Genomic DNA, 24102 nt, shown 5'->3' on the forward strand with positions numbered 1-24102 from the left:
TTTCAAATACATGATTCTTAAAATTTATAGAAGGCATTGGACCTTCTGGTAAATGTTTTCTTAAGTTGTTATCTAATGGTTGAAACGGTTTGCTAAGTATTCATGTGATATTGCTATTGTCAGCAAGTGATCTAGGACTTGCTCCCTCATTTCTCTATTCTAAGCCCAACTTGTTCTTTCATTTCTCTAATTCTCTTCAAGGTAGGAAACTAATTCTATTATGAAGGAATCTGTAGGACGCACAATTTAATCTTTAGACCTTATAAAAGAGATGGCTAACATTTTTCTGTAATAGCATAGCCAAAATAAGAACTTAAAGAATAATCTCATAACTAGATTCACTTCGCCATCAGCGAAGTATACAGTAAGTAGAAAAAACCTCCCTTTCAGAACAAAGGGAAAGAAAGTTTTAAAGTGAGAATATAATTTTTCTCATGGGCATTGTCTACCTTAGAAAAACTACTACAGAACATGCCTGTGACTATAGACTTGTAGTTCAGGCCACCGAAGATTAGAGATCGGACACGGGCACTCCCTTGACTTGCATCCTCTGGTCTGCTTGAACAAAAACCAGGAGGAAAAGAAAGCTAGGCATCAGAAGCAATGGGTGGCAGGCCTGTTAATGGCTGATCTGTACAGTGATCTGCCCTCAAGGAGACCCAACAGGCCAGTCCACTGCAGTGGCTTTCAATGTGGTAAGCCTGGGCTTCAGCAGAAGTCAGCTTGTGAAGAGCCCTGGCAGCTCTGCCAAGAGTTGGATCACTGGAAATGGACCTGCCCTGGAGTCGAAGGATGCCCAGCTCAGAGCCACAGATCTTATTGGCTCTAAGCTGAAAAGCCCTTCACTCGGCCCAACTTCCAAAGTGACCACTGTAGCTGAGGGGATGGTCAAGTAGGGTCAGCAACATTGCAGGCAGAACTGTAAATTTCTTGTTAGAAATGCCCCCTGCCTTTACCTGGCCAGCTCTCCTCCTAGGCCAGCCAAGTAATGAAAGTCAACAGAGTGCCTTCCCCTAGGAGGTTCACACCTCCCTTAGGATATACCCCATGTGAAGAGATAGATAGGTCTGGGCCTCTTAACTTACAAGGCCTAAAGCCCACCAGATTATTATCAAGCCCCTTCTATCAGGTTCTATTTGCCTCTCAATCAGAAAACTTAATTGTAGCTTAGACAGCACCTTTCTTAGCTCCTCTAATAATGACTCTGTCCTTTGTTCTGGACCCTCTCTAGCGTACTTGGGCCTCATTCCTTTGTAATCATAACCTCTACTCTACCACCAATGGCTCCACTCCCAACATGTGTGTACTGATGGTCCTCTTCCCCACTTAATGCTGTATAATTGTTCAAACCTGGTTAATGCCACTCTTAGGATCATTGGTTACTATCCTCACCCTGTCTTTTATGACCTTGTCTAAATATGATCAGAGTCGGCAAACTTGGAAGGCTTCCATAGCCTTGGCAACTCATGACGACAGCCTAGGGTGGTTACTGGCACCATAAACTAGAGTGTCAATTTGTTGGGTCAACAACAGGAGTCACTGTGCACTTGCTCCTCATGCGGGATCTCTGTCCTTAATGTGCTGTACATTGTGATTTAATGCTATAACTAGTACTCAAACAGCATGTTTCACTTTGTGTGTCTATGTGGGTGCAAACTGTTGAAATCTTTATACTAAATTGATCTTCTGTATATAAAGAGAATTGAAAATGAATCTTGATGGAAATGGAAGGGGAGAGGGAGCGGGAGAGGGGAGGGTTGGGGGTGGGAGGGAAGTTATGGGAGGGGGAAGCCATTGTAATCCATAAGCTGTACACTGGAAATTTATATTCATTAAATAAAAGTTAAAAAAAAAAGATAAATGTGGCGAGGCATATTTCTTTAATCTTAGGCAGAACACTGGATTGGGCCTTTTCTCGGATCCTTGAATTTGCCTCACACAGTTTCACAAGATAGCCATTAGTAAGCAAGCAAGACTGATGTTTACAGAAGCGGGAGATCATGCAGTTAGCTTTTAGCCACAGTTACTCCATTTTGATTTCAACTCTACACCACAAACAGCTGAGCTCAGCTTCCACATAAAATTTCAGTCACGCAAGGGTAATACTATTTTAAAGTAATGCTTTACCGTTCTTAAAGCGCCTTCCAAGCCCGGCCAATGCTGAAGGCTCTGAGGCGTGCCACAGTCGCTTGGGCTGTGGAGCGACAGTCGCCAACAGCCCCGGCAGAGGCACCGCCGGCCGACCTGCCTGGCAGCCTTCCTCGCCCCGCCCCGCCCCGCGCCGTCTCGACCACTCAGCGACCGCGCCGCGCCTCCGCCGCACGCCTATAGGCCCTTCCCGGGACAGGCGAGGCCTTTCCATTTTCCCGCCTTCCCTTGCCCCTGTCAGGCCGACACCCGCACTGGCCCACTACGTCTCCGCCCTGCCTTCCGTGCGAGCCCCGCCCTTCCGGACACCGCCTTGCACCGCTTACCCGGCCCGCCTTGAGGTAGGAGAGGGTAGGGGGAAGGGAGAGGCGGGCCGAGCCCGTTCCTTAGGGGTCGCGGGAGGCGGGGAAGGGAGTGCGGGGCGGGGCTAATCTCCTTGGCGCCGCGTTGCCATGGCAGTGGGGAAGGGGGAGGGAGTGGAGGAAGCGAGCGGGAGGGGGATGTGGTGCTGCCGCGGCCGCCACCGCAGCTGCCGCTGCCTGCTCGTTGCCGCGTCTTCCCGGAGGCGGCTGCTGGAAGCCGCAGGGAGCAGCTGTGGTGCTCTGCCATATTGTGTCTCCCTCTGTCCGTCCCTCACCTCCACGCCGCGGCGGCCGAGCTGACGGTGAGTCCCGGGAGGAGCGGCGCCCTCCCTAGCCGGCGCCGCCCGGCGTTCGCGCTCCGGGCTTCGGCCCGCGGCGTCGCTCCCTGGCGCTGAGGCAGCTCGTGCGGCCGGCGTGGAGCGCGGAGGCGGGTGTCCCGTGACGCTCCCGGACATGTTTGTCCTGTGAGGAATTGGCGCCGGCTCGGCTGGTGTATGGGCCCCCGAGGGTGTCGAGCTGAGGGGAGTGTGGCCCCCGCGAGGAGTTAGGAGTTCCCCCCGAGATCTAATGCCCGCCCGGGATGGGGTGTCGCGCGGCGGAAACCGCAGCGAGGGGTGGTGGCTCCCGGGACGATTAGGGCTCGATTCCGGGGTAGCCTGCGGTTCGGAGAAGTGCGCCAAGCCCCGCGGGAGCCTTTGCAAAGCCCCCTCCCCCGGGCCGAACTACTGCGAGACGTGCGGGGCGTGGAGTCCTTGTCCCGACCCAGGCGGGGCCCCGCGAAGTAGGCTCCCGGCTCGGCCCGGCGTGAACTTCGGGCTGCGGGGCGTTGGGGCGGACGGGGGCGGGTCCCGGATGTGGGGGTGGCCGACCCCGGCAACCTCTCGCCCCTCCTCCGGCAGGCGCCCGGGGGTCCCTGAGGGTGGCTGTGCTGGGAGTTAGTGTTTCAGGGCTGCAATATGGACACTTCCTGTTTGCAGCCTCCTTTAGGGCCGCGGTTACCTCTGAACTTTAGTCCTCTCTTTCTGGCGAGGTGAGCAGTCAGCCGGAGGAGAGGCCCTGGAGCCTTCCGAGTGTGCCTCACGTAGCAGCAGCCTGTCTGCTACCCGGGGCATGGTGGGGGTTAGGGGAAGGCAGCCCTTGTGCGTGGAGTTCCATCCTCCACTTGTACTTAACTCCTCCCCGTTTTTACTCGCTTGCAAAAAAAAAAAAAAAAAAATCTCTGTTCCCAGCTCTGCTTGCAGGATATCTCATTCGTTGGGGATCCTTCTACACTTGATTTCTACTTTAGAGTTTTGTTAAAAGCTGTCCCTGTACTTCGTTCATTCCTTACAGGGGAAAAAAAAAGTCTCAGCAGGCAAAGAAATGGCACAGACTTACTTTCTCCTACCCCAACTCTTAACTGAAAGGAGAGAGGCGGCTATTTGGGTCCTGCTGGTCGGTGCTGTCTCCTGTGGGCCTTCTGATTGTGACAGCCACGTGGCCGGCGGAGTGCAGTAGAGTGCTCTAGCGGCAGGCACTAAGGGCCCAGGTTCTTTGGGAGCCAAGGGCTTTGTAACCGTGCTGTAGGTTCGCTCGCGTGCGCTTTTATCTTGGTGCATTCTGAGAGGGGGAAGTGGAAAAAGCTGAATCTTTCACGCCTATTTCTCTTTCACCCCAAGCCTAAAATTTGTTTCCTTGTAGTGCTGGTAAGGTATATATTAATGTTTTTGCCGTCCTTTGCTGATTCGATGATTTGTCTCTAAATTCTTAAAAGTATTAGGTGCCATTTAAGAGTAATAAAATAGTGCGTTAGAGAGTTACCCAACTCTGGGGAAAAACTCATCTGAATTTCAAAAGCGTTAGTAAAAGATCTGTTGTGATTTTTAAAAATCACATTCCGGAGGATTTCTTTTTCAGAGTTCAAAAATATCTCAATTTTTTCCCTTTATGTAGAAATGATAACCTAAGAGTACATAAATAACCACTGAAAATACTTTTTTAGAGATGAAATAAATAATAGTTTAATTTGTTTTGCACTCTATTTTAGAAAAATATTAGAAGTTAATAGGAATTTAGCAAGCAGATTTTATTTTAAGGCAATGAAATATGATTTTTACATTATATAAAAGTGAAAGGTCAAAGAGTTGCAAATTAAAAAATTAAACTTTTGGAGAGTTTGGAAAATTTTAGAATTAGCATACAAGCTTTGGTTACCAGTGCATCATTTTATTTTGTGAATATTTCGGTGAATTTGAATTATTTCTGCTACATATGTTTTTATTTTGATCAGTTTTACTTGAAGAATGCAAAATAGAAGGAAACATTTCAAATCTGTAAAAGAATTGTGTGGAGTAATGTACCACCACTTATTGGCATTTTAATTATTCAATAATGTTAATTCTCAGTCAGTGAAGTTAATAAAGGTATTGAAGAGCTACTCTAGGCTTTAGTGCAAAAAATACAATTCTATGAATATGTGTGAGTATATGTGCTGACTACCGAGTGCAGTGCTTAGTTGAGAAAAAAAATAAGATGATGAAATATTTGAATAAAGTGGTAGGCACTGACTGAAACATATGTTGGAAGATAATTAACTTACATTATTAGCAATTTTGGAATGTTAAGTACCAACATGAAAACTTTAAAAAGTGCCAGCCAAATTGAACTTAATCTTATTCTTATGACATTGTGTATGTGTCTATGTTTTAAATGTCCTTTTTGTTGCTTTTAGATTTTTGTCATTATTGTAACTGCATTTCTCATGAATCAAAAATGCCCTTAAAAATCAGTTAGGGTACAATGCTTTTTTGATTTCTTGGGGAAAAAAGAGACCTAAGATTTGACCTCTATTCTTAGGTTGAAAAGATTTATGCATATGAAAAGTTCACAATGAGAGAGGAAATAATTAGATGTTAAACTGTATGATGTAGGCAGGTGCTATAAGAGTTAAGGAAGGAAGACCTTGGAAGGTTTGATTCTTGCTTTCTGAAATATAACTTCGTGTTATTCCCACTAGTCTTCCTGAAGATTATATCACTGTAATGACCAACATGAGTACCAACATGTGTCAAGCATGAGTACCAGATTGTTTTATTCTCCTCTTAATCCTCCACTTATTCACTCCCTCAATGTGATGTAACAATTTTAGACTTGCTGATACAACATTTTTCTGTTGGAAATGCACATGTACACATCATCTTAAGTACTAAAGATCTACTCAAGCTTAAGGACTGGCTGAAATCTTGATTTTGAGACCCACCTTCATTTCTACTACTGAAAATTCTTTCCCTTCCCTAACAGCATTTAATTCTTTTGAGCTATGGTCTTTTATACTGCCTTGCTTTCATTGAATAAATATTTTTTGAGCACTTACTGTGTGCCAGACACTATTATACTGTTAACAGCAGCTAAGTCTACAGTGTTGACCAAGACAAATCCCTGTATTCTTTGCTAGCTGTCTTTCTAGGTTTTATCACTTGAACTAGATTTTAAGGTCTTGGATCACTCAAGAGTTTTGTTTTCTCCAGCATACATTATATGCTTAATGATTGTTTGAATAAAGGAGAAGTAGGACTTGTGGCATGAGGTAGAGGGTTGAATGGAAGGGGTTTTTGTTTTTGTTTTTGTTTTTTTTTTAACCAGTGAAGAGTACAAAAGAGTCACCAATTATGGATGGTCTTGAAAGTATCACTTCTGAATTTAAGTATAGTTTAGCATCAAAATAAAAGTATGAGCTGAGGAATAATAATAAAATCCCTATCTAAGGAAGGTTTGTTTGACTGCACTATGGGATTGGATAGGAATTGGGAAAAGATCTATTGAGAAAATAAGAGGGAGACTTGAACAGGTACTTATTATCAAGAAGATGGTTAAGTTTAGTTAGTTGAATGTAAGGGTAACTGAGAGATATCAATGTGAATATAATCTGTAATGATGTATAGGGATATGACATAATATACAGGTGACAGCACAAATTTTTTTAAAATTTTATTTCAAAGGCAGTGACAAAGGGATAGAGATGTCCTCCACCTGCTGGTTTACTCCCCAAATGCCCGCCAGCATCCAGAATAGGACTGGTCCACATTGGGGCCCAGAGCTCTACCTTCACCTCCTACCTGGGTGGCAGGGACTGAACTTAGACCATTGTTTCCTGCCTTCCTAGGCGCATTAGCAGAAAGCAGGATCATAAATGGAGGAGCCACGACTAAAACTGGCATTTCATGGGATGCAAGTTTCCCAAGTGGTGGCTTAAACCATTCCACTAGTATGCCTGAGGCAGCACAAAGTTTTGTCATAGAGTTAATCATTGAAATGTTGAGAACTAGGACCAGGGTTGTAGCACAGTGGGTTAAGCTGGTACCTGTGATGTCAGCATCCCATTTGAGTGCCAGTTTGATTCCTGAGTCTTGGCTGTTCCACTTCTGATCCAACTCCCTGTTAATGCACTTAGGAAAGCAGCAGAAGATAGCCCAAGGACTTGGTCTCCTGCTACCCACTTGCGGGACCCAGATGGAGTTCCAGACTCCTGGTTTTGGCCTAGCCCTGCCCCTGCCTTTGCAGCTATTTGGGAGTGAACCAGCAGATAGAAGATCTCTGTTTCTGTCCTTCCCTCTTTGTGTAGTTCTACCTTTCAAATAAATAAATCTCTTTTTTACAGAGAGATCTTTCATTTGCTAGTTCACTGCCCCAAAATGGCCACAACAGCCAGGTCTGGTTCAGGCAGAAGCCAAGAGCAGGAACTCCATCTAGGTCTCCCACATGGGTGGTAGGGGCTCAAGGATCTGGGCCATCCTCTGCTGCTTTCTCAGGTATGTTACCAGGGAGCTGGATTGGAAGTGAAGCAACTGGGCCTGGAACCAGCACTCTTATGGGATGCTGGTATATCAGGTGACAGCTTAACCCACTGTACCACAACACCAGCCCAAGAGCAAGTAACTTTAATTCTTCCCAAGTAGGTGTGTTACTGTTAAATTACCAGGATAGTTATTTGCTGTTACTTATCTTCATATCTTAAAAAAAAAAAATTTGCAGATGTTACAAAAAAATTTTGTCTTGATAATATTTTCATATGTATTTGGTGCTTATGCTACTTAGAAGCCTTTTTTTTCTGAGAAGTGATTTGAATGATGAATTGGGGGAAAACACATTGGGCAAAAATCAGGCACCCTGGGCTCTCTTTATGCGAAGCTATAATTTGTGAAAAAGAAAATAAGGTTAAGGAAATAAAGAACACTAATTAAAAAGTTTTAAAATTGATGATAAACTTTTTTTGGAGGAAGTCACTTTATGCTTCATAGAAGAGTTTAAGAGTGATGCCATTTAAAAAAATTTTTTTTTTTAATTTAATTTTTTTCTTTGACAGGCAGAGTTAGACAGTGAGAGAGAGACAGAAAGAAAGGTCTTCCTTCCGTTGGTTCACCCCTCAAATGGCCACTACGGCCGGCACGCTGCACTGATCCGAAGCCAGGAGCCAGGTGCTTCCTCCTGGTCTCCCATGCGGGTGCAGGGCCCAAGCATTTAGGCCATCCTCCACTGCACTCCCCGGCCACAGCAGAGAGCTGGACTGGAAGAGGAGCAACCAGGACAGAATCTGGCGCCCCAACCAGGACTAGAACCCAGGGTGCCGGTGCTGCAGGCAGAAGATTAGCCAATTGAGCCACCGTGCTGGCCAAGTGATGCCATTTTAACACTGGAAATGTTATTGGGAATATCAGTAATAAAATAATATGAATTTTGTTGAGGATAAAATTTGATTAAAGATTCAGTGAAGGGGCCAGCGCTGTGGTGTAGCAGGTAAAGCCACCACCTGCAGGGCCAGCATCCTGTATGGGCACTGGTTTGAGTCCTGGATGCTCCACTTCTGATCCAGCTCTCTGCCATGGCCTGGGGAAGCAGTAGGAGATGGCCCAAGTCCTTGGGCCCCTGCACCCACGTGAAAGACCCGGAGGAAAGCTCCTGGCTCCTGGCTTCAGATCACTGTAGCTCTGGCTGTTGCAGCCAATTGGGGAGTGAACCAACGGAAGGAAGACCTCTCTTTCTCTCTCTCTCTCTGCTTCTCCTCTCTCTGTGTAACTCTGCCTTTCAAATAAATAAATAAATCTTCAAAAAAAAAAAAAAGACTCAATGAAGATTTCAATTAAATTTTTTTCTGGTAAACAGAACACTCCTTTGAATTATTTTTTTTTTAAGATTTTATTTATTTATTTGAGAGGTAGAGTTATAGACAGTGACAGAGAGAGAAAGGTCTTCCTTCCTTTGGTTCATTCCCCAAATGGCTACAATGGCCAGAGCTGCGCCGATCCAAAGCCAGGAGCCAGGAGCTTCTTCAGGGTCTCCCATGTGGATGCAGGGGCCCAAGCACTTGGACCATCTGCTGCTTTCCCAGGCCACAACAGAGAGCTGGATTGGAAGAGGAGAAGCTGAGAGTAGAACCAGTGCCCATATGGGATGCCAGTACTGCAGGCGGAGGATTAATCTACTGCGCCACAGCACGGGCGTCTCTCTTTGAATTCTTTTTGAAAATCTTTCTAAAATGTATTTTTTAAATAGTGACAGGAGTGTCATTTAAATTTTTTGTTTTCATTTTATTTAAAAGGCCGAGAGAGAGACAGATCTTCCACCTGCTAGTTCACTCCCTCAAATGCCATCAACAGCCAGGGTTGGTCCTGGCTGAAGCCAGGAGCCTGAAACTCAGTGGGCCTTACTGCTGACTCTCAGGGTACACACTAGCAGAAGCTGGACTTGGAAGTGGAGCTTGTACTTTAACCCAGGCACTCTGATAGGGAATATGGGCTTTCCAAGCAGTTTCTTAACCACTATGCCAAACCCCTTTCCCTTTAAAATGTGTTGTCAGTATACTTTATATTGTATGGCATACTGAGCAGAATTTAATGTTTAAGTTTGAATTTTGCAGTGCTGCATGGTTAGCAAAGTTATTTTGAATTGTATTCATAACCTTGGAGGTAGAGAATTGAGAAAATTGATAAACTCTTACTTCTTTGTGCTTTTTTTATCTTATGAAATACAGGAAGAGATTTCTTGTAAATTAAGATTTTACTATTTCTTTCCCATTGCAGTATGCCATTGTCCAACTCCTTTATCCTTAAAAATCAGATTTAAATGCTACCTATTTTTATATTGATTTAACAGAAGTTATCAAACATAGCAATAGTTGCTGCATTTTTTTAAGATTTGTTTATTTATTTTATTTGACAGGTAGAGTTACAGACAGTGAGAGGGAGAGAAAGAGAAAGGTCTTCCTACCATTGGTTCACTCCCCAAATGGCCTCAATGGCTGGAGCTGCGCCGATCCGAAGCCAGGAGCCAGCTGCTTCTTCCTGGTCTCCCATGTGGGTGCAGGGGCCCAAGTACTTGGGCCATCTTCTACTGCTTTCCCAGCCCATAGAAGAGAGCTGGACTGGAAGAGGGGCAGCTGGGACAGAGCTGGTGCCCGCCCATATGGGATGCAGACGCTTAAACCTACTGCAGCACTGTGCGGACCCCCAGTTGCTGCTTTTTTTATGAAGTGTCTACTGTGTAGACAAGCATGATATTATGCTAGACGTGTGTATGTAAATTCATTCCTAGTAACCCTGTAGTGAGTGTTGTGTTCTTGTAAATATAGAAGCAGATAATGAAAAAGTACTTAAATACAGAGCTGGGTATTTGAACGCAAATCTGTCAGACTAATAATCTATATTCTTTATACTACCGTCTGAAGTCCATTTTAAAAAAATGAGTATTTGCTAGGATGAGGCACTTGTGTCTTTATTTGTCCCCAGGAAGGAGTAGAGAAGAATACCAGGTAAAAAGGGAAACTAATGTTTGTAGGATGCCCATTCTATGGTAGGAATGCCTACTGCTTTATTGTTGGAGTGAGTTAAGTAAGTGGTATTTCTTGAAATTCAAGAAAGTTCAGTCGTTTGTCAAAGATTGCATAAGTTAAGTTGCTGACTAAATGTGTCTGCTTGACTTCAGATTCTTTCACTTTTCTAGTATGGCATGCTGCTATATTCACTCATTCACTTAAACATTTGCTCATAAAATTGATTAGAGCATAAAAATGAATGTAGTAAGTTCTGCCTACTTAGATTTACATTCTATTGTAGTATTTCTTAAATGGGTGGTAGAATCAATTTGGTAAATTGTGACCAACATTTCTTAGAAAACAATCTATGTAGAAAGTTTCAGTGTATCATATGTGGTAATATAAAATTGTTATTTCATGAAAACTTTTTTATATATGTATGTGTGTTGTGGATCTCTGAAAAATAAATTTTCTGTTGTGGGATAATATCAACTGTTTGAGAACTACTAGCCTAGAGGTGGGTCTGTGAAGATAAGCAAATAATTATGAATAATCATAACAGCAAGTAAATCCTGCAGAAGGACTCATGATGGAAAAAGCATGTAATTCAAGGGGGTCTACTGGAAAGATGTCTGAGCAGTTGTAAAGCATCTCTAAAGCCTGAAGAAATGAAAGATCTTAATATTTTCAGGAAGCTTGAGGTAATGTGAAGCAAACAGGTGTTTCTTTGCATCTGTATTTTGGGGAGCTTGTAGACCATCAAAATAAGATTTTTGATTTTATTAAGCCCAGGGTTTTTCTGGAATCTTATGGTGTTCTGTTGCTAAAAAGCAAATATATACACATATACGTTTGGTTGTATCATATGCCTAGGAAGAACTTTAGAGATGAAAAATCTGAGCATTTAACAAGTATAAAGTATAAATGTTGACTATGGACATAACTATGCAAACAATTAGAACCAAAAACAGTTAAGCTGTTTTGAGATGATGATCAGATGCTTCTTTCCTATGTTTTCTTGTGACTTGTCATTTACTGCCTGAGTCCTGAATTTTAATAAAACTTTCTAAGAGAAAAAGGTATTTGTTCACTTTTCCTTTAGTTGGGAAGACCACCATTATTAAATTCTGAGAAAATCTAGGGACCAGCTATTGAAAAACAATTATCAAACCCCTTGCTGCAAGTCAGTTTGTAAACTTTACAGCTTTGTTTTGTTTGGGTTATAATATTTTCCCAAATTTTACATTTTTTATCTATGTGGTGCATATTTTAACCAAATCTAGAATTTTGTCATCTCTTGAAATATTGAATATTGTGACAGTGTTGATTTATGTAGTAATTGGCTAAAACTTTGAAGTCACTTCTCTGTTTCCAGGCAAGGCAGTCCCATTATTATCTGTTGTGTTACACCAAGCCCAGCTTCACTCATTTGTTGCCTATTTGGCCCTTGTAGCTGTTTGAATTCTTTGCTTTGTATAGTACTCTGTAAAACATTTTTATAGGGAGATTTTAGTCTTTAAAAGGTGGTTCTTCCGGGCCGGCGCCGCGGCTCAATAGGCTAATCCTCCGCCTAGCGGTGCCGGCACACCAGGTTCTAGTCCCGGTCGGGGCACCGATCCTGTCCCGGTTGCCCCTCTTCCAGGCCAGCTCTCTGCTGTGGCCAGGGAGTGCAGTGGAGGATGGCCCAAGCCCTTGGGCCCTGCACCCCATGGGAGACCAGGAGAAGCACCTGGCTCCTGCCATCGGATCAGCGCGGTGCGCTGGCCGCAGCGCGCTACCGCGGCGGCCATTGGAGGGTGAACCAACGGCAAAAGGAAGACCTTTCTCTCTGTCTCTGTCTCTCACTGTCCACTCTGCCTGTCAAAAATAAAAAAAAATAAAAATAAAAAAAGGTGGTTCTTCCAGTATTGGGGAGCATGAATTAGAAAATATGAGAAGGGCTTGGTTAGCATGTTAATGCAATGGAGCAGATGAGATGCTGTTCTTTTCTTCTCAACCCATAGTATTTTGTACCTTTTTCAAAGCACTTTCTCGATGAGTATGTAACTTTCTGTTGCAGTTCTATTTGTTATTTATCCCTTCAACTAAATTTTGTAAACACTTCTAAGTTAGTCACCTTTTCAACATTGTAACTAAGTACCAAAGACAAGCTACTTATGAAGGAAGGAAGTTTATTTTGGCTCATGTTTTAGTGGCTAACAGCCCAAGATCAGGACCCCATTGATTCAGCTGTAACTGTGCATGTCAGGATGCCTTGTAGAAGAAAGAGGAAGCAGAGAGAGCTGCTGGGCGCAACTAACCAAGCCTCTGGAGAAAACTGCCTTCTTGAGGCACACCCTGCACTTACATGGGAGACCAGGAAGAAGCTCCTTTCTTCCACCTCAACCTGCCAGGGCCATTTGGGGAGTGAACCAGTGGAGGGAAGATCTCTTTCTTTCTCCCTCCTCTTTCTGTAACTCTGCCTTTCAAGTAAATAAAATAAATCTTTTTAAAAATGATATTATCAGCACATTTTATTTTACTGAGTTCTTTTAAAATTCTTTTTGTTATAAAATGAGATATAGAAAACTAATATATAGCTTAATGAATTATTATAAGGCCAGCATCTGTGTGAGCATCTTCAAATTAAGGAATAAAATTTACCAGCCACCTTTGAAATACTTTTCCCAATCATAGTCTTCAAGAAGGAACCACTATCATGGCTTTTTGGAAGTCATTAAGTTCTTTGTTTTAAGCCTATTTGCTTGCTCTGATTCTACCTCCTCTTTCTTCTTGTTGATTGTTTTCTTCTTTTACACTTTCTGTTTCTCTTAAGGCTTTTTCTGGTGTATTTATTTTCTTCTTGTAATATTTTAACTTAAAGTCTTTGTTTCTGGAATGGCTTTTATCCTTGAATTTCAAATTCTTTCTTGAACTGTCACTTCATTTCTGAGCTTTTCTAATGCTGATATATATTTTTCTTTCAAGGCTTTTATTGCTTTTCCCTTTTGAAATAGGAGCTAATTTTTTATCTTTTATATAATTTTTTTTTTTTAATTTTTGACAGAGTGGACAGTGAGAGAGAGAGACAGAGAGAAAGGTCTTCCCTTTTGCCGTTGGTTCACCCTCCAATGGCCGCCGCGGTTGGCGCGCTGCGGCCAGCGCACCGTGCTGATCCGATGGCAGGAGCCAGGTGCTTATCCTGGTCTCCTATGGGGTGCAGGGCCCAAGGACGTGGGCCATCCTCCACTGCACTCCCTGGCCACAGCAGAGAGCTGGCCTGGAAGAGGGGCAACCGGGACAGGATCGGTGCCCCGACCGGGACTAGAACCCGGTGTGCCGGCGCCGCAAGTTATATAATATTTTTTATATTTTTTTGAGTATCTCTTTCAGGCATGCTTTTATTGTCTGTAGGAATGTATTGTTCCCGTTTTGAAAAACTGTAACTGTGGAATTCAACCTTAATAAATATTAAAAATTTTTTCGTTTTTTCTTTTATTTATTTATTTATTTTGACAGGCAGAGTGGATAGTGAGAGAGAGAGAGAGACAGAGAGAAAGGTCTTCCTTTTTGCTGTTGGTTCACCCTCCAATGGCCACTGCAGCTGGCGCACCGCGCTGATCCGAAGCCAGGAGCCAGGTGCTTCTCCTGGTCTCCCATGCAGGTGCAGGGCCCAAGGACTTGGGCCATAGCAGAGAGCTGGCCTGGAAGAGGGGCAACCGGGATAGAATCCGGCGCCCCAACCAGGACTAGAACCCCGTGTGCCGGCGCCGCAAGGCGGAGGATTAGCCTGTTGAGCCACGGCGCCAGCCTTTTGTTGTTTTTTATCTACTTGAAAGTCAAAGTAACAGAGAGAGAGAAAGAGAGAGAGAGATCTTCCATCCACTGAATCACTCCCCAAGTGCCCACTACAGCCAGGGTTGGGCCAGGCCGAAGCCAAGAGCCTAAAACTCCATCTGGGTTCTCCAATTGAATGGCAGGGGCCCAACCACTTGAGGCATCATCTGCTGCCTCTCAAGATACATTCATTAGTAGGAATCAAAATTGAAAGCAGTGTAGTCAGAACTGTAACTGGCTAGATCGGAAGTGGAACAGGTGGTGGCTTTACCCACTGTGCCACAATGCTAGCCCCTCCAGGACATTTTTTTTTTTTTTTCCAAAAAAAGATTTATTTTATTTATTTGAAAGACAGAGTTACAGGGAGAGGTAGAGACAGAGAGTCTTCCATCTGCAAGATGGCCACAACAGCCAGAGCTGTGCCAATCTGAAGCCAGGAGCCAGGAGCTTCTTCCACGTCTCCCACATGGGTGCAGGGGCCCAAGGACTTGGGACGTCCTCCACTGCTGTCCCAGGCCACAGCAGAGAGCTGGATTGGAATAGGAACAGCCCGGACTAGAACTGGCACCCATATGGGATGCTGGCACTAGCAGGCCAGGGCTTTAACCCACTGCACCACAGCACCGGCCCCATCCAGGACATTTTTAATTTGGAGGGTGGTCATATCTTTTTCCCTAATATCTTGACAAAGAGTTAACTTTTCCATTTCTTTTAGAACTGTTACCAGTTAATGCTGCCCACTGATTTTACATGTCAAAAATTTCAGGACCTGTTTGTCTTTGATTATTGTTAATTAAGATGGCAGTTAAGAATTCGTTAAAGATCCTTGGGGAAACGTGTGAAAGAGTCAGGGATTATCTTTCTATCACAAATACATGAGTGTGGGGCCGGTGCTGTGCAAAGTGGGTAAAGCCACCACCTGCAGGGCCAGCATCCCATATGGGTGCCGGTTTGAGTCCTGGCTGCTCCACGTCTGATCCAGCTCCCTGTTATGGCCTGGGAAACCAGTGGAAGATGGCCCAAGTGCTTGGGCCCTTGAACCCATTTGGGATACCTGGAAGAAGCTCCTGGCTCCTGACTTCAGATCAGCACAGCTCCAGCTGTTGTGGTCAACTAGGGAGTGACTAGCGGACAGAAGACCTTTTTCTCTCTCTCTGTGTGTGTAACTCTGCCTTTCAAATAAAAATCTTAAAAGAAAAGAAAAAAAAAAACATGAGTGGGGCCGGCATTATGGTATAGTGTGTAAAGCTGCCGCCTGTGATCCTGGCATCCCATATGGCAACTATTTAGGTCCTGGCTGTTCAATTTCTGATCCAGCTTCCTGCTGATGGCCTAGGAAAAACAGCAGGATATGGTCCAAGTATTTGAACCCCTGCCACCCATATGTGTGACCCATAAAAAGCTGAGTTCACCCTGCTCGAGCCCTGGCTGTTGGAGTCATCTGGGGAATGAACCAGCAGATAAAAGCGCACTCTCCCTCTCTCTCTCTCTAACTCTGCCTTTCAAATAAATAAATCTTTTTTTTTTTTTTTAATTATTCTCAAGTACAGTACAAGCCTGTCAAAAACACCAAAGTGAGGGCCATAGTTGGCATAGCAGGTAAGGCTGCTGCCTGTGACACCAGCATCCCATTTGGGCACTGGTTCATGCCCCAGCTGCTCCACTTCCCATCCAGTTCCCTGCTAATGGCCTGGGAAAAGCAATGAAAGATGGCCAAAGTGCTTGGGCCCCTGCCATCCACATGGGAGAGCCATCCACATGGGAGACTCATGAGAAACTCCTGGCTTCATTCTGGCCCAGCCTTGGCCGTTGCAGCCATCTGAGTAATGAACCAGTGGATAGAAGATCTCTCTCTTTCTCTCTGTCCCTCTCTCTGAGCTCTTTCAAATAAGTTAAATAATTTTTAACAAAGTGCTGGAGGCTAATTTGTCTATATGACTGGTAATATAGATGATACTAACTTCTAACACTAGGTGGTAAGTATATGATTATTTCCTACTAGTAGTGATTTTTGTTTGATTTCTGTGCTGTCAGTTTTTTTCTGCCTTTAACATATTTTTGTTTGAACACAGCATTGATTTAATCCCAAAGTTTCAGAAAATGATTTTTCTAAGCTTGATTTATTCTGAGCGCTGATATTGCTTCTATTCTATCATTATATTTGGTAATATTTAGGGTAAATTACTGCTATGACTTAGTTAATAGAAGTTAAAATTATTTTGTCATCAACCTTTTAAAATATTTATTAGAAATAGCCATTTTCTTTATCAGAGAACACCATTTTAACTCAGTTGAGATTTTTCATTATACTGCTTTTTAAGATCACTATCTGTTTGAAAGGCATGATTATGTGCTAGGGATTCATTGTAAAGAAAACTATTTGGTCTCTATATAGAAAATATCAGATTATTCAGTGTTTACTGCATACAACAAACATTTCATTTTTGAATTTATAAAGTTATTGCTTCATTTTAACTTCTCTAAGGGACCAATGAACAACAGCTACATTTTTCTAGAAACAAATGCAGTAAACGAAGTATAGGGGTGTTATATATGCTATGAACAAATGTCAGAAATTATTTAGATAAAAATGGCATCTGAGCACATGGTTTGCAAAGAATGTCTGGGCAAATTAGGGTAGGAGAGAAGGAGATTCAGTGGAAGGTTACTACACAGAAATTTGTTTTGAATTTTAGTGGTTTCTGTCTTTTTAGCCTGAATTGGAGAAAGCCTCCCAATTTTATTTCTTTTCACACCCATATTTGAAAGATAGTTTTTTTTAAAAAACAGATCTTTGACCCTTTTGTATTCTCCCCACCCCCGTCTTGACCAGAAAATGCAGCTGCACACATTTTTTGTTGAGAGACAATGGATCACATGCTGTGTCACCTAAATCTATGACCAAGAGGCAGTTTTATCCCTAAGAGACCATAATGCTTTAGTTGTCCTGGATACGTGTCATCATGTAGTATTTTTTTTTTTTTGACAGGCAGAGTGGACAGTGAGAGAGAGAGACAGAGAGAAAGGTCTTCCTTTTGCCGTTGGTTCACCCTCCAATGGCCGCCGTGGCTGGCGTGCTGCGGCCGGCGCACCGCGCTGATCCGATGGCAGGAGCCAGGTGCTTCTCCTGGTCTCCCATGGGGTGCAGGGCCCAAGGACTTGGGCCATCCTCCGCTGCACTCCCTGGCCACAGCAGAGAGCTGGCCTGGAAGAGGGGCAACCAGGACAGAATCCGGCGCCCCACCGGGACTAGAACCTGGTGTGCCAGTGCCGCAAGGCGGAGGATTAGCCAATTGAGCCACGGCGCTGGCCTCATCATGTAGTATTATTTATCAAATATACATCTTCTTGGAGTACATTTTGGATTTGAATCTACCTTCTATCCTCAGTATTGGATTTTATGGGATGGACACTATTTATAATGGAGAGTCTTAATTAAAACAATGTATTGCTCGATCAATAGGAAAGGTTGTGAGTTCTTTCTATCCTGCATGTCTTTTTTTTTTTTATTCTGCAATGAACTAGTATATTTCTTTTTTTTTTTAAGATTTATTTATTTATTTGAAAGTCAGAGTTACACAGAGAGAGGTCTTGATCTGCTGGTTCATTCCCTAGTTGACCACAACGGCCGGAGCTGTGCCGATCTGAAGCCAGGAGCGAGGAGTTTCTTTCAAGTCTCCCATGCAGGTGCAGGGGCCCAAGCACTTGGGCCATCTTCTGCTGCTTTCCCCGGCCATAGCAGAGAGCTGAATCAGAAGTAGAGTAGCTAGGACTTGAACTGGCACCCATATTGGATGCTGGCACTGCAGGCGGCAGCTTTACTGAGTACGCCATAGCACCGGCCCCCTTGAACTCATATCTTAAAAGCTATAATGTTAGGTTTGTTATTCAGTACCTTGCATAAAATATGGGATCAGTAAATGTTAGACTTTATTTTTGCTATCAATTCAGTAAATTAACAGAAGAAAATAGTTTTCTTTTTTGAAGATGAGGAAGTTTTGAGATTTAGAAAATAATTTGTATCTGTAAGTTGCTAAAATATTTTGTTACACTTAAAATAAACTGATTATACTTTTGAATAAATCTGGAAAATATAATGCTGTGGCTTCTAGTTGTGAGAAATGGTACCTTCATTAGATTTAATGAACAAATATGGTTCATTCCTAAGGAAAGTGAAAGTAAAGAAAGAAGAGAGAGATTCAGTTGAATTTCTTTTTATTACACAGTAAATCTTTGTTGGTGGCAAAGCCTAAATTACAATGAGGAACTGAGGTAATTGCTAGATAGTTCCAATAAAATTCACAAGCATTTGGATTTCTATGCTGTGCCTTAGCTCTGCTGTAGACTTTTGTTTTATGAAAATCATTGTTTAGATCTAAATTAAATGAATGCCTATTTCCCTTTGCTAGGGTTATCTTATACTAAGTAAAATGTTTTTTTTGTTTTGTTTTGTTTTTTTGTTTTTTTGTATTGGAAGTAAAGTGATCAAATAGAAAAGACACAAATATGAGATGGCATCTCCTCTGGTTACTCTTTTGACATATGTGAGATTGCTTGGTTTGCTGCTGACATTGAGTTCTTGGGGGGTGGTGAAATGGGAAGTCAATAAAAACAAAGTTTCCAAATGTCTTTACCTAAAAAGAATTAGAAATTGCAAACTCTTTTTAAGTGGAACCAAAAAATCCCATTCATTTGTCACGTTTCAGGTATTCAGATATATAAATATTTAATAGACTGCTTGTAAGCAGGAAGCTAGAGTAGTAGCATTAAAATGGTGAGAAACAGCCGTAATTGAGATCATACACTATCATAATGATTTCAGGTTAATCATTCCAAACTTTAAGCTTAGGAGTGACTTCAGTCTTCTTCAGCTCTTCTTGCTACAGTTGCTCAAGTGTTGGTTTCAGTTTCTTCCCAGTTCTAGTAGAATGTAACAGATGGCATGGTTGCTTTTCACCCCAGTGTAGTTGAAGTTTATTAGAAACAGTAAAAATCAATTTTCCCATTGCCCTCTCTGATAATGAGGAAAGAAGTATTCAATGGCTGGCTTGAAGGGTACAAGGAAAAAATAATTGGATTGTTTGCTTTGGCGTATCAAGAATTGACTATCCTATTTTGTTTTGATCTGAGTCTTTTTTCAGTGCTGTATTTTATTTTTTTCTAGTAGGAATATTAGTACAAAATAGATTTATTTGTTTATTTGAAAGGCAGAGTCACCTTTAGAGAAAGGGAGACACACAAAGATCTTTCTGTATGCTGGTTCAATCCCCAGTGGTCACAACAGCTGGGGCTGGGCCAGGCCAAAGCCAGGAACCTGGAACTCCATCTGAGTCTCACACATGGGTGACCAAGGTCCAAGCACTTGCCGTCTTCTACTGCTGTCCCAGATATATGAGCAGGGAGCTGGATTGTTGAACTTGAATCAGTGCTTATAAAAAAAAGATACATTTATTTGAAAGGCAGAGTTGCAGAGAGAGAGAGGGGTCTTCCATCCTCTGGTTTACTCCCCAGATGGCCACAACGGCTGGAGCTGCGCCAATCTGAGGCCAGGAGCCATGAGCTTCTTCCAGGTCTCCCAACCGGTGCAGGGGCCCAGGCACTGGGGCCATCTTCTACTGCTTTCCCAGGCCATAGCAGAGAGCTGGATCAGAAGTGGAGCAGCCGGGACTCAAACCGGCACCCGTATGGGATGCCAGCACTGTAGGTAGCTGCTTTACCCACAGCGCTGGCCCCCAGGAATATAATTTTCAAAGTATTTTGGGGGGCTGTTGTTGTGGGGCAGCATGTTAAGCTGCCTCTTGCAATACCAGCATCCCATATAACAGTGTGGGTTTAAGTCCCAGCTGCTCCACTTCCAGTCCAACTTCCTGCTAATGCACCTGGGGAAGCAGCAGAAGATAACCTTGCTACCTCCACGGGAAACCTGGATGGAGATCCTGGCTTCCAGCTTTGGCCTGCCCCAACTTTAGCTGTTGCAGGCATTTGGGGAGTAAACTAGTGGATGGAAAATATCTTTGTATCCCTCTGTTACTCTGCCTTTCTAATAAATACATAAATCTTAAAAAAAATTAAAAGCACTCATTGAAAGTATTGAGCACGTCATTAATGGAACTGAATTAATTTCAGTTATTCCTTATTTGCTATATTATCCTTATTTGCTATAAATCTACATAACTTACATATAGACTAGAAAACTTTTATGTTTATTGGAATTAATAGAGTGAGAGCCTGATTTTTGGTCATTAGATACTTTTTATATTCATGAACCCATATTTTTAAAAAACTATGGAGACTATGCAAGTAATATCTTACAAGTAGATAAGAAATTATTATTTTGAATATTTTAACTTGATAAGAATTCTGAAATAGGACAGTATATTCTAAATTAATTGGATACAAACTGTATGTAGCTAATTATAATCCTGTCCTGTTTTGATTATGCCAACACATCTATTGCTATGCATTAATAGTGAAAACTGAGCATTCTTAAATATCAGAGAAAGTGTAGTTAATTCTTTTACTTTTAAATTTTTTAATATATTTTTATTTTATTTGAAATGCAGATCTTCGGTCTGCTGGTTCGTTCCCTGAATGCTGGCAACAGCCAGGGCTGGGCCAGGTCATAGCCAAGAGCCCAGAACTCAGTGTAGGTCTCTCTTATGGGCAGGACTCACTGGCAAAGACCTAAGTCATTGAGCCATCATCTGCAACCTTTCAAGGTATAAAGTAGCAGGAAACTGGATTGTAAGCAGAGTAGCTGGGACTCGAACCTGGCACTCTGATATGGATTACAGGCATCCTAAGTGGCTATTTAAACACTGCACCAAAAACTCTTCTTTTTCTTTACTTTTTATAAATTCTCTTGTGGTAGAATGTTTGGATCATGTACAGCTGTTTATAAAGGAATCTACACTATTTGGAGACCATTAGTAACAAAATACTAAAAGTTCTGAAAGCTTACTTGTTTTAAGTTCTTTTAAATTATTTAAACTTCAGATATTTTAAGAAAGGTTCTATCATGCAACATGATTAGCACAGTATTGACATAATAAAGTGACTGGAAACAAAATAAGGAAGTGAAAGTCATAGCATAAGGAAAATGATGAAGTAACTATTGCAGCACTCTTCTGAGAAGTCCCAATTTCATTTTGCTGCATTGTCTGTGGTGGTCATAAGGGAGGCACATCCTTTTTTTTAAAATTTTTTTATTTTTGACAGGAAGAGTTAGACTGTGAGAGAGACAGAGAGAAAGGTCTTCCTTCCGTTGGTTCACCCCCCAAGTGGCCGCTACACCGACCCGAAGCCGGGAGCCAGGTGCTTCCTCCTGGTCTCCCATGCAGGTGCAAGGCCCAAGCACTTGGGCCATCCTCCACTGCCTTCCCGGACCACAGCAGAGAGCTGGACTGGAAGAGGAACAACTGGGACTAGAACCTGGGGTGCTGGCGCCGCAGATGGAGGATTAGCCAAGTGAGCCGTGGCGCCGGCCATGGGAGGCACATCCTTAATCCTAGAAAAAACTTTAATTTCAAAACTTAGAAACAAAGTATTGTGACTGATTTTGTACCCTAATTTTTATGTTTGAAAAATATAACTCTTTTAAATCCTTAGGAAGGAAGCTAATAATAATTTAAAAATTAATAGCAACAACATTATCATTTCTGCAGTTAGCATTCATTGTATATTTGTTATATGCATCTATTCTAGATGTTTTTATTTTAAAAAGCCAACTTTATTTATTTAATTTATTTGAAAGGCAGAGAGAGATCTTTCACCTGCTAATTCAATCCCCAGATGCCTACAACAGCCTGAATCAGTGGGCTACGCCAGGCTGAAGCCAGGATCCTGGAACTCACTTGAGGTCTCTCACACTGATGGCAGGGACCAAGGCACTTGAGCCACATAACCTTCTGCCTTCCAGGGTGTAATTAGCAGGAAGCTGGATCAGGAGTGGAACTTGTACGTAGGCACTCTTGATTTGAGATGTGGCCATCCAGAGTGATGAGTACACTCCTGTACCAAATGCCTGCCTCCAAGTACTTTATTGTTATTTTCATTTGACTTGTACTAAAATCACACAAAAGTAAGTGCAGTGCTGCTATAAATATGAATTGATAGCTATTATAGCCTAGTGAGTATATCAAATTTCTCCTTTTTTCTGAGGCAGGAGACCCTTAAAAACTGATGAGCTAAAATGAAAGATAATGTACTTTACTGACATTGCCGTCAGAAACTAATGTAAACATCTGTTTTCAGCAGCCTGGTGAATTAAGTGCCTGGACCAACCTTTCTTCTAAAAATAATCCAAAATGCTGGATAAAGTAAAATCTTAAATGCATCAAAGCTCTGGCACAGAGGTAAAGAATACTTAAGCCAAACATTAATTGGAAACTCATGAAGGTAAGCTGAGTTCTGAAGCTAGCTGTCAGCTTTGAGGGTGTTTGCCAAATCAGGTGAGCTTTTATTTTATTTATTTATTTTTAAAGATTTATTTATTTGAAAGGCAGAGTTTACAGAGAGAGAGAGATCTTCCATCCTCTGATTCACTCCCCAAATGACCACAGTAGTCACAGCTGGGCCAAACTGGAGCCAGGAGCCTCTGTTGGGTCTCCCACATGGATGTAAGGACTAGGCCATCCTCTTCTGCTTTCCCAAGCACATTAGTAAGGATCTGGATCAGAAGTGGAACAGCTGGATCTTGAACTGGTGCCCAAGGGGATGACAGTGGCTTTTACCTGCTACTTGTCAACACCAGCTCCTGAGCTTTAATTCTCATGGCCTTGTGGGATCAGGAAGCAAAAGTCAGACTCAGTCAAGGTAGAGCATCTAGAAGGAATAGTCTTCTCTGTTAATTTGGAGTTCCATAGGGAAGTGCCTTCTAAATGAAAAAATAGTCTAGAAATCCTTTCTCTTCAGGTTCCTACGAAGTATGTATTGTCTTCTACTTCCATTATTACCATTGAAACCTGGTATTCCTTTGAAGGAAATTTTTCCCTTTTCTGGGGGAGCCAGCGCTGTGGTGCAGTGGGTTAACATCCTGGCCTGAAGCGCCAGCATCCCATATGGGCACTAGTTCACGTCCCAACTGCTCCTCTTCCGATCTAGCTCTCTGCTTTGGCCCGGGAAAGCAGTAGAAGATGGCCCAAATCCTTGGGCCCCTACATCCACGTGGGAGACCAGGAAGAAGCTCCTGGCTCCTGGCTTCGGATTGGCACAGCTCCGGCCGTTGCAGTCATCTGGGGAGTAAAGCATCGGATGGAAGACCTCTCTCTTTCTCTCTCTCTGCCTCTCCTCTCTCTGTGTAACTCTGACTTTCAAATAAATAAATAAATCTTTAAAAAAAAAAAACAGAAGAAGAAGAACAAGGGCTTAAAGATTTATTGTTGGGGGTCAGTGCTGTGGCGCAGCGGGTTAAAGCCCTGGCCTGAAGGTACCAGCATCCCATATGGGCGCCGGTTCTAGTCCCACTGCTCCTCTTCCCATCCAGCTCTCTGCTACAGCCTGAGATAGCAGTGGAAGTTGAGCCAAGTCCTTTGGCCCCTGCACCCACAGGGGAGACCTGGAAGAAGCTCCTGGCTCCTAGCTTCAGATCGGTGCAGCTCCAACCGTTGTGGCCATCTGGGGAGGGAACCAGTGGATGGAAGAGTTCTCTCTCTTTCCGTAACTCTATCTTTCAACAATAAATCTTTTTTTTTTTAAGATTTATTTTATTTATTTGAAAGATAGTCTTTCTAGTGGGTGGAAGATCTCTTTCTCTTCCTTTCTCTGTGTAATGCTTCCTTTCAAATAAAATAAATTTAAAAAATATATAAATATGTATATATTTCCATACTATTAGATGACAAGTGAAAAGAGGGGGAAAATCCCAAAAAAATTAAAAAGAAAAATTAATGTGAAAAAATATAATGAAAAAGTAAGGTGATAGAAATACATCCAAGTTACACATACCTCACTAAAATATTCAGCCCATGTAGGTGTATGGCACAGCAATAA

At 42.7% G+C, this 24102-nt stretch overlaps 1 protein-coding gene across 6 annotated transcripts in view; it reads left to right on the plus strand.

Moving 5' to 3' along the window:
- The first annotated feature begins 2632 nt into the window (after positions 1-2632).
- The window catches only part of FOXN2 (forkhead box N2), a 69710-nt gene continuing 48240 nt past the window's right edge, over positions 2633-24102 (plus strand). For 2 of the 6 annotated variants that reach the window (XM_062209408.1, XM_062209407.1), the window contains exons 1-2: positions 2633-2812; positions 22369-22509. The gene's annotated coding sequence lies outside the window, so the exon portion shown is untranslated. Of the gene's footprint in view, positions 2813-22365; positions 22563-24102 lie in introns of all 6 variants that reach the window. The other 4 variants (XM_062209411.1, XM_062209406.1, XM_062209409.1 and 1 more) reach the window with 3 other exon arrangements.

This window comes from Lepus europaeus, chromosome 13 (genome assembly GCF_033115175.1).
Source record: "Lepus europaeus isolate LE1 chromosome 13, mLepTim1.pri, whole genome shotgun sequence".
In the NCBI taxonomy this organism is placed as follows: Eukaryota; Metazoa; Chordata; class Mammalia; order Lagomorpha; family Leporidae; genus Lepus; species Lepus europaeus.